This window comes from Cupressus sempervirens, chromosome 10 (genome assembly GCF_028749045.1).
Source record: "Cupressus sempervirens isolate cs-2001-9-10 chromosome 10, ASM2874904v1, whole genome shotgun sequence".
Taxonomy (NCBI): Eukaryota; Viridiplantae; Streptophyta; class Pinopsida; order Cupressales; family Cupressaceae; genus Cupressus; species Cupressus sempervirens.
In genome coordinates, this window is record NC_143127.1 from 280,292,598 (window position 1) to 280,309,903 (window position 17,306).

General features: G+C 31.1%; 1 pseudogene; it reads left to right on the forward strand.

Annotated features, from left to right (window-relative positions):
- LOC149533741 (NADPH--cytochrome P450 reductase 2-like) overlaps nucleotides 1-534 on the forward strand; it is a 1,052-nt pseudogene extending 518 nt beyond the window's left edge.
- Nucleotides 535-17,306: the final 16,772 nt, after the last annotated feature.

The window sequence follows — 17,306 nt, forward strand, 5'->3', positions numbered from 1 at the left end:
CATACTATCTAGACTGGATGTAACATTCTCTAGAGAAGGTCCCCAAAAGGAATATGTATAGCACAAAATTATAAAAGAGGTAACACATTTGGAGATCTGAACTTTTCTCTTATAACTCATTAGAGTCCTGTTTGACATGCTTGGTTATTTCCAGAGTACATATTGCAAGTATTTTTCCAAATAGTAGCTCACATCTACTTCATTTTTCAAATACAAGCTAGCTATATATGGGAGCTCATTTCTCAAGGTGCCTATTTTTATGTGTGTGGTGATGCAAAGGATATGACAAAAGATGTTCATCAAGCTTTGTTGAACATCATTCAATAGGAGGTAAATCTTCTTATGAAAAGATTAAGAGAAAGGGTTAAAGTGTTAGCAAATTTTAATATACAAATATCAGAAAACAACTATTCATGTTATTATAAACTGATAAGTGATTTTTCTGCATGGAAGAAGTCTATGGATGAAAGTGAAGCAAAGTCAGTTTTGAATAAACTTCAATCAGAAGGTAGATATCTAAGAGATGTTTGGTAAATAAACACTAGAAGGGGTACACAAAAAGATAAAGTTGTATTCTTTCGGCTACTTCAATAATAGACCCCTTTACAAGAAGCATTTTTCATTTGAGAGTGGAAATCCTACTCATTCATATAAGTAAAGGGAAGTGGATCAGAATGCCTCTCTTTGTTGAGTTGACTGAGTGGTTTTCAGCCTACTTTTTGTACACTTTTCTTATTTTTATAAAAATTAAATTTGATCCCATTTTTTTTATTACATGGAGTTTTAGAGATTATAGGTATGTCCAGTGTGCACAACCTATGGGCTACTAAAAATTGACTTTTTCAATTTAATGAATTAGTGTATTTTACTTCAAAAAAATAATATCATCCATATTTACCAAAAAAAATGGGTAAGAAGAAGTCACATCCAAAAGTTCACATGGGGCCAAGTCCAAAGCATTAAAATACAAGACAAAACCACTAAGAACAAGAGATATACCACTGGGGGGGAAGGAGGGGTGTGGTGGTTGCAATTGGCTGGTTTGCCCCACGTATTAATGTGATAAGATTTATCTAAGTACAAGTTATCCACTAGTGATCGTTCCCTCTTCATTTTCTTCCTTGGTGAAATTGCTAGAATCCAGCCAATTTATGGATTGACATCATTGTGAAAAATTCATAACTATCTTCATCTTCTCCAATAGGCTATCAAGGATGTGCAAGGATACTTGCATCCTCTTGTTTCTTGGGTTTTTCCTTGTATTGGCCCTATATTGGCTAGTGTAATTTAAATGCTTATAAAATTAATGGAATGCTACATTTAACTGAATTTACATTGCAAATTTTTAGCATATCAACAAGATAATGTGGCTTTCTCCTATACTTTACCATAGTGTTATATTATTTGAGACAACCACAACAACAACCAATAGGATTGGTTGCTGGCACCTTGGATCTTCTTACAATGTTGTTGAAGGTTGTTACCTTTTATGAACCAAATTTCAAGTTTATTTTAGGTTAAATTTTTATCCTTTCCGACTTCTTGAAACAACTCAACATGTTTAAGTGATTCATCTATTTTTTTGGATAACCATGTATTGCTCACATCAACATGTCTTACACACATCCTCAAATTTTTCCATTTATTATCAATCCATCTATGGGTAGGATGTTTATTATTTTCAATACTTACACTATTAACTTTAAAAAAATTATTTGACTTTTCTTTGACTTTTCTTGATATAGAATGCAACATCTGATGTTGTGAAAATTATACATGATATTTTTTTCTATTCTATTGTTTAAATAATTCTTCAAAGTGATGATCACAGTGACTTGCAAGTGAGGACTGAATGGGCTTTTTACCAGCTTATTTTTGTGAACTTTCTAATAAGATTTTATTCTTGAATTCATGCCTATTAAGGTTCTCTTTTTTGACCCCCATTTTCATTCGTGTGAGATTTGTTGGTTTTGTTGTTTTGGAATGAGACATAATGCCTGGATGCTTTTTTATTATGGGGAAAAGGTGCATTGTTGACTTAGGTTAGTGATAGAAGGATTACCATGAATATGCTTCTTGATGCAACTACAAGGTGGTGGCATGCTTGACTCTTAAGAAAAATGTGTCATGATGTGGATTATTATTGATTATAGTACATGTCTGATCAAAACATCAAAATAGATTCAATGGTCTTTGTAAGATAAAGTTGAATTCAATTGTTCTCTATGTCAAAGATACACTGGTATGTTCATCTATCTTTGTTTTATTTTAGGAATTGTAAATGTTATTCTTGTTTGTATGTTTTTTGTGCAAATAATTGAACAAATTATTCGTGCACGGTACCATATGCCAATGCATTTAAATCTATAATTATTTAGACATTTTTATATTTTAGCTTATACATGGATATTTATGTGAATGGATATAATTATTTGTATTTGTTTCATATGTACACTAGATGATAGTGACCATAATCATACAATTCCAATAACAAATTATGAGTAGTTTTGTGAAGAATGGGTGACAAAGAATAATGACTTTTTGTCACATCTTGGCTTGAAAAATAGGTAAGTTTCAAATCTACTCTATATTATACTAGCATGATTTAATCTGGAAAAAGTTTATCACCAAATAGAAGTTCTAGGTAAATGAAATTTGATTCAACTTTTTACTCTTTTCTTCTATTTGACATCTTTAAAGTCTGCCAAGTGGCAATTTTTAATCCATCATTTCATGGTCAATTGCTAAAGTTAAGCATGTTAATCTAATTAGATGTTGTCCAATTTTTTTGATTATATGGTGTTTCATGTGTACTTATCTTTTATAGGTTGTCCAAAATTTCTTGCTACACCTATCACCAATGTAGCAATATCATAAGCACATGTAGTTGTCAACCATCAATCTCAAAATATCAATGCTAGAATTAATCCCTTTGTTACACTAATTTTTAGTCATGGATATAATCATTTCTATGGAAATTATTTCCATAAACAACATATGGATACTGCATTTAGAAATTAGATAACAAATCGCAATCCCGCAAATTGAGAGGAACAGTCTATACACAAATTTTATCCAACATTGTCCTATCCATTTGATTCAAACATTAGAAGAGTAATAGTTGTTCCCTACATAAAATTATCATCAGTTGGGATGTCACAAAATCTAGTAAGAAGGGAGGACTTTGTTCCATCATTTCAGTATGGGATCTAAGGACAGAATGGATATCATTTATGCATAATAGAAGTGGGCTTTTACATAATGCCTAGTCATTATGGATAAGTTCTCAAACTATTTGTGAGATACTAATTCTAACAACAACTCCTCTTACCAATGTCACTATTCAAACTCAACTTCTTGGTTCAACTCTTGGATCCAACTAGCTAGTCATGCTCCTTCAACCCTCCAAGACCTATCAATGGTCTATGCTATATACTTTAGCCATGCTACTCAAGCCTCCAAACTCACTCCACAAATATCAAACTCTCAACCTTGATTAGGATTCTATTTGCTTATCACACTCCAATGATTTTTTGTCTTCAAAAGGCTCCATGCCTTAACTCTTCACATACACTAGTAGCATCATCCAATGATAGTCTTCACACACTATATCACTTTCCAATCTTCCATACTCACTATTATCTAATTTCCAACCTTGATCAAGCCAAGTGCTGATGATCCTTCAATCTGATAATAACTTCAATACTTATTGATTCCATCCACTAGGTATTACCATTCCTAAGACTAAATTAAATATTTGATCATTCATTAGGATCATACACTCTCATTGATTCTATCAAGACATTGTTTCTCCATTCATGGGACTTATACCATGCCCAAACCCCTTTGTCCTTATACCATCTTAGTCAACACTTTGACAACATCATGTGACTAGCTTCTTATATTAGTTCCTTTGCACTTGGTCTATTTGCATGCTCAAGTCCTCACTTCTCTCAGTATGAGAGGGCTCTACTTATGTTCCACCTAACACTCGACAAACCCAACCAATATTTTTTTTAATATCCAATTGCACCCCATTTTTCTAATCTCTATCCTACTATGATAATCATTTTTCATCTACAAAGACAATCATAAACTAGACTCAAATAATATGTCCCCTACTGATGTGAGTTCTATGGAAACCTTCAAATATAATGTTCTAGGCATCTTGGTAGGTCTAATGGGTATATTTTATCATCACTCAAACCCTATTCAACGAGATATTTATAAAAATAGTGAAAAGAAACCAACATGATAGAAAAATGTTACCTACAACAATGTATATGGGCATTGGTCTTATAAAGCACAAATTCAAAAATTCTGTCACTTGTTACAAACTACTGATTCTTACCAATCATCTAGAGGCTCAAAAATCCAAATTATTGTCTTTGACTAACTCTTAGGCAAAGAAAACCCCTGTTTCTATATTTTTTGTATTGAAGAAAAAAGACCTCAACATCTTCTAGATACCCTACTACATGGACTTAGCCATTAAATGAAGTTCTCTTTTAGTTGGGGCTTCTATCTTAAATCCATAAATCAACTTGGGAAGATATCAATTACATACAATGTCAACATCCTAAATAGGGCATTGGTGAACAGGTCTCATGGTAAAAAATCACTGCTGATACATACTCATACAATCCAATTCTAATCCCTAAAAATAAGATTAGCTTGAACTATATAAAGCACAAGCTCAACTTCTATTCATATGCTATAGTTTTTCTCTAGATGATATGTGGAATAGCATCAAACTTAGTAGTTTTATGAGATTTTCCAGTTAGTTTTCCCTCCATAGCATCATAACTGGCCCAACTAGGCAATCCTGACATGTCAAATAAAGGTGTATCAATTGATAACATAGCTGTCAGTCAATCATTTCTAGCAAAAAAACATTGGTGCCTTGAGAGAATTTTTTGGTATGGGGTTCTCTATTCTAATATATTAATTAATATAATACAACATGCCCATTTCATGGCATTCATATATTAATTTAGTATATCCTCTTGCCCTGAGTCACACACACCATATCAAAATGTTCATGCACATTGTATATAACATTTTAAGAAGTTCACAATCCATTTTTGCAACATCTTGTACAATTTTTTGCCAAAAAAGTATAATTAAATGAAATGAAATAGAATACAAAATTCACACACAAATTTTTCTTAATCTCAATTCCAAGAATCAACAATATTCAAGCCACAAACTAAACATTTTTCAATAGAAGCAATCCTTGACACCCCATGGTATATGTTGGATAAGAAAATTGGAACAAAGAACTTAAATAATTTCTACGTACCAAGGATATCAAGCATAGATTGGGAAATTGCTAATCTAGACAATCCTAAATATTGGTTTTTTTTATACTAGATTTAGGCCCCTTTATCTGATAACCCTTTGAATTTGTATTGTTATCTCCAGCAAGGTCTTTTTGATATTCAATGCCAATTAAAATGACTATTAAGATTGTCTTACCTATCCACTTAAAACATATAATTTTTGAACTTTTCAAACTGCTTGAATGATCACTGTATGGTGTAGATTCCTGAAGGGTGAAGATTCTAACTGGAGAATATAGTTGATATAATATCTGATCATCTCATTTTTATCATCTTTCTCTCCATTAGCTTCCTCTTTGTCAAAACTTTAAATACTATTATGGCTTATATGCTTCCACATTTTGCATACATGTCTACCAAGGCATTTGCAACTACAATTGTCTACATCCTGCATGCACTATGTAAGGCCCACACTCATACCCTATTATAAATCATAAGGAATGAATATGATTAGGAGTTAATTAGGTCATGATAACATTTTTGTTATTAACAATGATTTATGAGATCCTATTAGAGACTGATGTAGATTTTGATTATTATAAGGTTGATACACTATCCAATAATATTAGGTTGATAAGATAAGACGACATGAAAATGAAAGTCAACATGTTCAAGATGAGAACCTAGTCATGAGATTCAAGGTATGATTTACTAGACAATTAGGCGAGATGAATTAACATTCACTCTTGTACAAAATAACAATGAGTATAGCTCGAATATAACAAACCATAATGGTTGCACTCATAGATTGGTTTTAAAATATAATGACATAAATAGGAAACATTCAATGGCATGAGAAAATTAACCCTAGGGGCACACACACCTCATAATGATATAAAAGGGACATTATTAGAAATATTACTTTGGTTAGTTGATTTGAAAGGATACTAAAAACAAGTCTGCACAATAGTGATTTTCACTTATGACATATACATTAAGATCCATTTTACATATTTTAATGATTTAGTAGATATGACTTCGGTGTTTCATTGTTATGATAGACAAGGATTGTGATGGTATTTAGAATGGTAATTTTGTTATGATAAGAAAGATTAATGTTATACATATCTTGATATTTCAATGTTTTGAATATTTTATGGAAATGATTAGATGGAAGATAATTGAATCTGTTAATGCAACTAAGTGATATTGGATTATTCTGCACTCATCTGCATGTATTTCTATATTATTTCATTGAGCTACTGACATTAAGTTGAGTGTGCAGGAAAGTTGAACCATGAAAATTATTCAAGGAAACAAGGTTCAAACCTATGTGAACACGGTAAAGCCAAGGTGAATCTTTGGAAGATTCAAAACCTTGTTGTATTGTGTTTATTTCATAATGTGATTGTGCATGGGTGTTATAAGTTTAAAGAACATGATTAAGTAGAGACATGTTATCGTGATGTGTAAAGTGTTTTAACGTGTGTGTGTCATTTGACACTTGTGTTGTCTATGTGTAAATGACATGTCATATAGGGTTTTTAGGTATGAAGTCACTTAGCCTAAACTTAATCCCATTATGAAACTAAGTTAACCCACCTTGGAGAGTGTTAGGATGACTCACCTTCATGATGGAATTCAAATTAAATTTGATAGGAACTTTAGAGAGCCTAAAAGTGGTTCCCAAGTGTTATATTGGTGAAAATAAGTCACCCACATGGTAGTAGTATAGGTTGGGGGTCTAAATATCACCATAAGTTGGCCTAGAGGACTTAGGAGACCCTCTAAACTAGTCATTTTCAAGACAATTCGAAAATCAGAGTGTCACATGATTTTTGTCCTCATCCCTCCACTTGGGTAAGTTCCTATCAATAAAAGATACAAGGGTGTAAGAGGGGTAGGTGAGGATGGAAGTGGAGATCCTTTTAGGGAGATTGTGCCAAACTTAGTGGTTGTTCACCCACTCTCTAATTGTAGAGACACTTAGGGTTTGGAGGAAGAAACTTGGAAGCAAAGAAGGGAAGCTCTTCATTACCATTTTCATAACCCTAGCTTGGAAAGAGGTTAGTGCTTCATGCCATGTTTTCTCTCATCTCATGAAAGTTGAAAGATGGAAATTGGAAGAATGTTCTTGTAAGATGTATGTGTTTGCATTTGGTGTATGTAGTAGTTGTTATGTATGTAAATGAGCATGTTAGATTTACTTTCATTTGATTTGTGTTCTTGATTTTTTTGTGGTGGATTGAATGTTGTGTTGGGTGTGAAGGCTTCATTCACCCTTGGGAGGGAAGAGAAGCCTTGGGATGAAGGGGTTAGTTGGGCCTTAAATTGGAGTTGAGAAATCCTTCTCTTGGAGAGGGGATAGTTTTCATGGAGTATGGGCTCCAATGAAAGCCATATTCCTTTCTATTGTTTTATGGGAGGTATAAGAGATGATATGTGAAAGGAGCAAGTATGGATAGCCTTGTTGAGGCATGTGATTATTGATAGCCTTGGATGGCATATGTTTCTTGGAAGCCTTGTTGGGCATATTGCAATTGCAAGATTTGTTAATGCACAAGGATATGGCATTCTCCTCTGTGGAGAGCCCACCTTCACCCAATGTTTATGATTCCTTTTGTGAATCATTGTGCAAACCTTGGTTGGGGATTGTAAATATTTTGTTAAAATGTAGTTTTCATGTTTGTTCTTATTTTGTAATGATGTTTGAATGTCTCCCATTTGAGCCTTGTCTCCCCTACTCAGTGGGTGGCTTCATAGAAGCCTAGGATGGGAGGTGAGCCTCCATGGTTCCAAGTTTTGTGTTTTGTGCAAGTTGTGGAAATGAACATAATGAATAAATTAGGGTTTCTCTCTTGACATTGCTAGAGGATCAAGTGTTATGAAGGAATCTTTTCTTTTCATGTCATTTTGAAATGTGCTATGGAACTAGAATCCTCACTTTCATGTTCTATGTAGTATGAGAGGATTTGATCCCTCAATGTATAACATTGTGAATGTTTAAGATGAGTTTTGTTGTTTTGTATATAGTTGTCTTTGTAAGAGAACGTTTGTACCAGTTTCATAGTTGTATAGAAAGGAAAGAAATAGCTCATGTAAAGGAATATACATCATTTTGGAAATCATGCTACAATAGCTCTTGTACATAACTAGATTCATGTGTTCATCCCATAGTCAAACCTTGTGGAAATTCCATGTGTGAGATAATCAAGTAATCTTTGTTTAAGGTAGGGTGAGTGAAATTATTGTAAAGTTTCATATTATGTGATTGATGTAGTAAGTTATAGTCTTGCACTTGCTCATGTGTATGCTTGGAAAGTGATTCATTATGGTTTCAATGAGAAGAAATTCAATATATGATTTTGTTTATCTCTTAGTAAACATTTAAATTAGAGTGTTAAGTTGAGTCATCTATACTAAGACATCACTAGACTAGAATAACATCAACCCACCACCTAAGGAACCAATAAATAACCTGATATAAAATACTCATGAGAGAAACTTGTTGTAGATGCATATTTGCTCTCTGGAATTTGTATGGGGAATAGGAAATAAATCCACTTCCAATTACAAACCACTATTTTATTTCTTGAGATATTCCTTGGAATCTTCCCTATATAACCCTTATAAAATAAAACCTCTAAAGCTAAGTCAAAACCAAAAAAAAAAAAAATTATATAATGATGAATACCCTAACATTCACATGACACTTCTTTAAAAACAATTAAGTGATGTATTCATAATACCTAAACCATCATTTAGAAGTGTAGATCTAGGTTGATAAAGGACTATATTATAATAGTATTATACTACCACATAGATAGTCATCAAATTCCAAAAAGGGGGGTTGGGGGGGCCATGTGTATGTTAGGAGGGAAGCAAATAACAATAAAGTTTTAAAACTAAAACCTAACCTAGGTCGACCACTTTTTTTGTCACATCACCTACGCCTTCACTCCACACATGGGAAGAACTCTCCAACCTTGCACTCACCCCACCACTCCCTAAAACACATGACCTTGGGACTGATGATGTAAAAGAAAGAAAAAAGAAACTTGGTTGGAGGGAAAAAGAATCAAGCGAGTGCAGTTAAGACACCTTTTGTGAAGACTAGTAATCACCTCATAATGTACCCCTCCCATGTTTTTTTTTTAAATTTGCAAATTTTGTGGTTAGAAGCGCTAGGTTGAGCACATGGTCTTTAGTGCTAAGGGATGACTAGGGTGGCCACGTGGAGTAGAAGCGAGAATTAGGTAGAGTTAGTGAATAGGAAAGTAAAAGTTAGTAATTTGGGTTAGAAACTTAGTTAGTGATCATTAGCAATGGTTAATGATTAATAGTTGATTTTATTTCAAATATATTATAGTATTTAATTTTATCACTATAATATATAGTATAAAATGATAGAAAATAAATTTGGATATAAGTTTTTGTAAAACAAAAAAAAAATTGATACAAAGAATGAAGTACAATTAATCACCTTAGGCTTCACGATATATATATGTGGTAGTCATCTATATGTTTCCATGAATACATATTACTCGTGTATATTCTCTTACATAAAAGATCATATAATATTTTGATTGGGTTAGGAATATATAGATATTAGTATAAATATTATATATATATATATATATATATATTTAAATCATTATGATTTTATGTATGACAAAGAAATTATATATATATATATATATATAGTTATTATTAAAAATAAATATATGAAGAGATATATATAATAGTTTAATAAATAAGGTATGTTGCTATGATATTAACATTTTATGTCCTAGGACTCATCTTGTTAAATGTGTAAAGATCAATATTGGTTAGTCGTATGGAAATTTGGCACATCATAAATATATCGACCTTAGAACATATGTTATAACAAATTGATTCAAACAATTGGTACATGATGACTTTATATTAATATAATTTTGTGGGTTGGTTAGAATATGACATTTGGGTTGGAAAGAGTGATTAGGGACAATAGTATTAAGACTTAGAATTTAGAATTTAATCACTTTTAAGTTAACAAATTATGTTAAGGAATTGATTCGTATATTTATTTATGATATTAGTTCATGCAATTAAGAATTAGCAGGTGATAAGGGGGAATTTATTTTTAAATATAGGTTTTAAGTATTTCGTGGTAATCATCTATTTCGTTCATTTTAAATAACCATCACTTATAATACTAGAATGAAGATATGTGTTACAAGTAAGATGGGATGTCTTATAAGAGAGGAAGAGATAGGATTATATGATAGTATTATCAAATAATTAATTATACATTATTAGTAAATATAGTAATTTTAATATGTTAATAAATAATCATAACATTAAACGATCAAAATAAAAGATATAAATTAAGAATGGTAGAGATAAGTAATTTTAAGTAAAAACATTAATAATCACAAAAAATAATAATATAATAAAAATTATGTTAAGTTGAGACATGCGGAAGATTCATTTAATATAAACTTTGAGGCATAAGTAATTCTTAGTAAATTGAAAAGCTAACTCAAAAGACATCGAATTGGTTATAGTTAGTAAAGATTAATCCTAATAATAATGTTAATAAAAAATATTAGTGTGTTTTGTCTTGGAATTTTGGGCATGACACAGTATGAATACTATTAGATACTTTCTCTCTTTGTCTACATCCTGAAAGGCATAACTTCCTCTTTTTGTCTACATCCTGCAAGGCATAACTTTCTCTCTTTGTCAAAACTTTAAATACTATTATGCCTTGTACACTTCCACATTTTGCATGCATGTCTACCAAGGCTTTTTTTTGATTCAGTTGCCTTTTTAATCAAAAGTGTGTTCAGATATGACTTTTCAATTATTTTCTTGAGATTTTTGACTAGTATTCATGGGGCATGAATCTTTGTTGAATCCCGAGGCAAAAAATCCTACTCTATTGGCAGGGCATTAGTCACATCTGTGTCTAACTTGCAAGGTGCTTCATTTTATATCCTTTCATATAGATTCCTACATAGATTTAAGTTTGTTAAAACTTGTGGGTTCCTACATCTTTAAGTTAATTATGTCTTTATTATTTATTTATTTTGTTTTCTATTCTCATTAATAACTTTATTTTCCAATATTCAAATAGTTAGATCTTTTCATTATAAGAAAATCTATATTTGCAACCATTGTGTTGAACAATTTGATCATCATTGCCCTTGGATATCCAACTATGTTGGTAAAGTGAGATTCAGCTGATTGTGACATTTGCAAATTGTTATCACCTTTGGAACTTAGTATAATGTTTCATGTATTGGAGATTTATCTTTAAACAAGAAGTGATATTTGAGTTGGTTATTGTACTTATGGTTGCAAAAGAATAAATAGGATTTTTTTCTTGTTTCTATTTATGGAAACTTTTGCAATGTTGATTAGTGGAATTTTTACTTTTCATTGTATGTCTTCTTCACTACCAAATAAAATCAAGACCAATTTACTGATTTACTTTTATTGTGGATCATGGCTAAGGTTTAGATGATTTATAATTATAATATTTATTTGGAAACACAGGACTAGTGACAGATCAAAGTTCTCGTTCTTCCTTCAGGCCATGGATGAACCATTTAGTAGCTTAGCATCCTGGCACATTAGCATTTTTAATCATGGACTTTCTCCTTGTGTTTAGTGTTGCAATGTTGACTGGCATACATGCATCACTATTAAGTAGTTATTAACAAAAGAAATAAATAAAATTTGGAAAATTTAAATTGAGGTGATTTGATCATAGTACCTTGCTGAAAATGAGCAACCACGTCTCTTGTACTAGAAAGATTAATCGATAATTTGAAGTCTCTTGAACATTGTCCTTCTATAAATATTAAGAATTGATAAACAAGATTTTCTCTATTATTTAGCATTAGGTTGGAGTTAATTCCAAGGTCAACTAATTAAGATTCACATTTTAGTGTTTGTCTGTGGGAGGATTCCATTATGAAAAGGGACAATTTCTATAAACCAAAGGACAACTTGTATCATGACACATGGAAAATTTAATCGATGCAAGTTCCATCTAGAAGGTACTCATATGACTACAACATTAAGAAAAAAGCTATAGCTTTCTTGAGAAAAAGAAAACAACAAAGTATGAGTATATACAAAAGGCACATGATACTATAGAATTGAAAGTAAATAATAACATACATGGATATATAAAACATGAAAAGATGACATGAATATATACAACAAAGATGACATGAATATATACAATAGACACATGAATACTATAGAATTAAAAGTAGAAAAATAGAAGACATGAATATATACAACATGCAAATGAATCCTAGAGAATTGAAATTTGAATATGTAGATAGAATAAGAGTTTGTGTTTGATATGCAGACTAAGTCATACAACCTTCAGAATAGATCTTGTTCAAGTAAAGTAGGTCAAAGAGACCAAGAGGCTTTTCAAGTGTTTTCTAAACTATCTAAGACATGATAAAACTAAAGTAGGGGTTCTATTTGATATTTTATATATCTTCTTGGTCAAAACTCACATCAACTACATATACTTAAAGGATTTTACATGATTGAGGTTTTCTCATTATTCTTGTTTGCTCATTGTATTTGGTTGATTTTAAACAAATATGTTATATGATTGTATTCTTATTTTCTTTACTAATTTTATTTTATATAAATGGAACTATAGCCCCAAAAGAACATGGCCATGCTTTCTTTTTTTATAATGCATTTTTTTAGTAGTAGTGATTAGTACATTATAGTCTTGTACAGTTGAATTGAATGTGATTTGCATAGACTTTGAAATAGTATGGTTATGCTTGTGTAGAGTATTACTCTCAAAAATCTATGAGATAGACTGAAGGGTATATTATTATGTTAAATTTGAATAAATTCATGCCACATTTCTTTTGGAAAAAAATGAGTGTTGTATACATATTTCCTAGATAACCACTGACCTATGGCATCTAAATGCTATTTTGTGTAATACCATGTAGGTTGCACTAGTAACAAAGCCTAAGGACAAACAAATTTCTACAAAATATAGTTCATATCTTAGGCATTAGAAGTCTAGCCTACTGCTAAGATAAATAACAATTATTTGGAAAAATTACTCAATAGCTTACAATCTTCGGGGAAAAGCAAAGATCCCTCAATAGATTTAACATAGGGCCTTGATGTCATGAATAAGGTGCTATAAAAGAAACCACATCTATTCATTCAAAACAATGTGTCATGGATAACTCAACTATGTGCAAACAAATCAAATATTTTGAAACTACATACTTTCTACACATTAAACTTCAATTTTGAACATTATTTATGTATAGTTATCTTTTACTGTTGTTTTGCAGTTACTCAAGACCTTTTTTAACAACAAGCTATTGAGTATAGGGAAGTCATTTTGCACACTATTAAAACTGTGTTTGATGCATTTCCCATAGATGCCATGAATACAACATAAGATATTAAGATATCATTCCAAGGTTGAAGAATTGATAGAGATCCATCTTTTAGTAGCTATTGCACCTCAAATATCACTTGAGACAAGCTCAAATAATTCAATCATAAGTTTTACACTTTTTATTGTAAAGACATTTGTTGAGGGGAAGAAATATTTTATAGCCCCTTTTATGATGCCTTTAGTTCGTGTTCTTCAATACTTCACAAGGGAGATGAGAGAAATTACTAACATTATTGCAAAACAACTATACTTACTCTTTCTTTAATGCTTTTAGTTTTATGAGTTGGCCTAAGTCATGCATCTTATGTCTCTTATGAAGTGGCCTAAGTAATGAATCATCATCTATTTTGAGTTTTCTTATATAAGTAATTATTGTTTTAGTGTTCTTGACACATTTTCACTTACTTCCTTTTGGCTACTATTACTTCTAAAAATAAACTCTTTTGTGCCTTATCTGTGTGCATTGTCATGTGGGCTTAGTAGTCACCATTTTATTTTGATATGAAAAATATTTTATAATCTATTTTTTTCATTTGTTCTTGCCTTAACAAATAAGCATCTATTTTGTGTAACTACATGGTCAAAGGGTGGATGTAGAATTTGCAGCTGCAACAACTTGTTCGATGCATGACCGTGGTGATGTTACATCAAAATTTAAGGCAATACTTAAAATCATAAGTGGAAGAGAAATCCTTGTACCCAAATGCAAGCACTTTATTACACAAATATTGCAAGTTAAACAGTCGGTGAAAGACACATATTCTATTGCACTCCTTGCAATACTTGATATAATGAAAGTTTGGATTGAAAATGACTTCAAGTCATTTAGCTCCGGAACTCCTAATGCTATACATAACCTATTATAACTAAATATACTACTAAATATGCTACTAAATGTACTCATAAAATGCTATACATGTTGTATGATTATTCTTCAAAGGATATTAGCTCAATGGAAGAGCACCTACTTTTAAAGTAGGAGGATGATGGTTTGATTCCATCATGCCCTATTATAACTAAATATACTACTAAATATGCTACTAAATATACTAATTATGTGACCAAATAGATCACTACATATAACACTAAATATATGACTAAATGAAATTTCAAATTTATGACTAAATATGTGACTAAATATACTACTAATTATATGACTAAATATGTGGCTAAATCAATGATCAAAATCAGTGACTAATAGTAGTTAATATCCAGTCATTTATAACACTACTAAATATACTACTGAGTGATTTTAGTCACTGATTTTGATCAATGAATAAAATATACTACTAAAAATCAGTCAAGTGATTAATAGTAGTTAATATCCAGTCATTTATAACACTACTAAATATACTACTAAGTGATTGTAGTAGCATACTAAGTAGTAAATTATGTAGTATATTTTAGTCACAGATCAAAATCAGTGAATAAAATCACTTAGTAGTATATTTAGTAGTGTTATAAATGACTGGATATTAAATATTATTAGTCACTTGACTAATTTTAGTCACATATATATAATTTTTAGTGGTTTTTTAAGTCAAATATTGTTTTTTACTAGTGTCTAGGTGCAAATACTTGTCTTTTAATTCCATGCTCAATACAAAAGTTAGTAAATTCATCAAACATGAATTCACCACCTCTATCAGATCTTAAAGATTTTAATTGCTTACTTGTTTCCTTCTCAACTCTTTCTTTATACCATTTTCACATGTGAAATGCATTAGATTCAACTTTTATAAACATCACAGTCATCATCCTTGAATAATCATCAACAAATAGAATAAAGTATCGATCACCATAATAAATTTCACCTTTCATGGGGCCACAAAGATCAATATGAACCAAAGCCAATATGCCATCAGATGAGTGTGATTTTCCTAGAAACTTTACATACCCATCTTACAAAGTTGACATTCTTTGCACATAGTATTATTAGGTTTATGCAATATTGGTAAACCTCTCACTTTCTTCTTTCTACTCACTCCAATCATATTATCAAAATTCACATCACATGGTCTCTTATGCCATAACCATACATCTTAAATTTTAGAAAAAATGTATGTACTTATAGTAGGATCCATGAAAAATATACTACCTCTTGTTTTTTCACAAGTTATAATCAATTCTCCAACAACATCAAATATTTTCCCCTTTCTCTTCAAAAATTGTAGTCATTGACCTGTGTAACACTCAACAAGTTGTATTTAAGACGTTGAATCCAATAAGAATCATCACATTTAATCTTTTCATTCATCATCAGTAAATTTCTACCTTTCACAAGACATGGACCATCATTTCCAAGCTTAATAAATCCACCATCATACTCTTCTAGTTATCAAACTTATCAATATCATCAACCATATGATGAGAACAACCACCATCTATAATCCAAGTAATAGTTTTACTAACATGAGATATTAGGAATTTTTTTCTTCATACCTTTCCTCCTCTGAATCTTCTTTAACAAAAAATATACACAACTTACTCACCTTCATTTTCATCATCTAATCCTAACTTTGTGTGTTCTTCCTCAACACTATAATATGACATCTTTCCTTTGTATTAGTAATATATATTCCTTTGATATTTGTTCTCTCTTTTGTCATTCTTTTCATTCCTACTCTTGTTAGGAAATCTAGATGCAATATGCCCATATTCATTATATTTGAAACATACAAGGGGTAATTTACCTTTGAACTTTCCTTAAAAGTGCTTTAATATTATCTCACTCTATTTCATATGAATCTAAATAACTTCATCTCTCCTAAAATTATCTTTCCTTGAACTTCCAATAGTTAGTGATGTCTTGAAACCATTTTCAACTTTAGGTAAATTGTTACAAAGCTAATCAATGCAAAATTAGTCAATCTTCCAACCAAATAATCAAGAATAAACACTTTACTAGGAATGACTTTGAATTCATGAATAGCTAAAATTCTATTAACATAAATAGGTAACAAGGTTCTTAGAACTTTACTTACAAAATATTCATATCATATCATCATAGGTAACCACTTCCTTGATTTGGTTACTGTATTGTGCAATGTTCTCTCCTTTTATTCTCATATCATCATTTTTTTGTAAATCTTAGGTTCTTAGCTTTTTCTCTCAATACATTATGATATCCTCCATGAAAAAGTACTAGCTTATCCCACAAATTGTTAGCAGTAGCAAAATCTTTGATATAATCAAATTCAACATCATTTAGAGAAGAATCAATCTCTATCATCAGGTTATTAGGTTCTTTCTTTTCCCTCATCGGCTCAACTTGATGGGGACACAACCCAAGTACAGAATGGACACAACAGGAAAGGGAAAACTTTATTAATTATGAAAATATGCTAGTACACTTATTGCAAAGAAACAAACTCCAAAACATCCCCTATGGGCTTACAATAGCATAAATTTGGAGATAATTTCTTCTCCCAGTACCTTCTCTCAAACTCCACTCCAAATTGCCTTTTACAATGCCAGAAATGTCCTTAAATAGACCCCAAAGGGTTAAGGATTAGGAATACATTATAGAAAGTGCTAGTTGGCATCCACCAACCAAATAAAAGGCTCCAAAA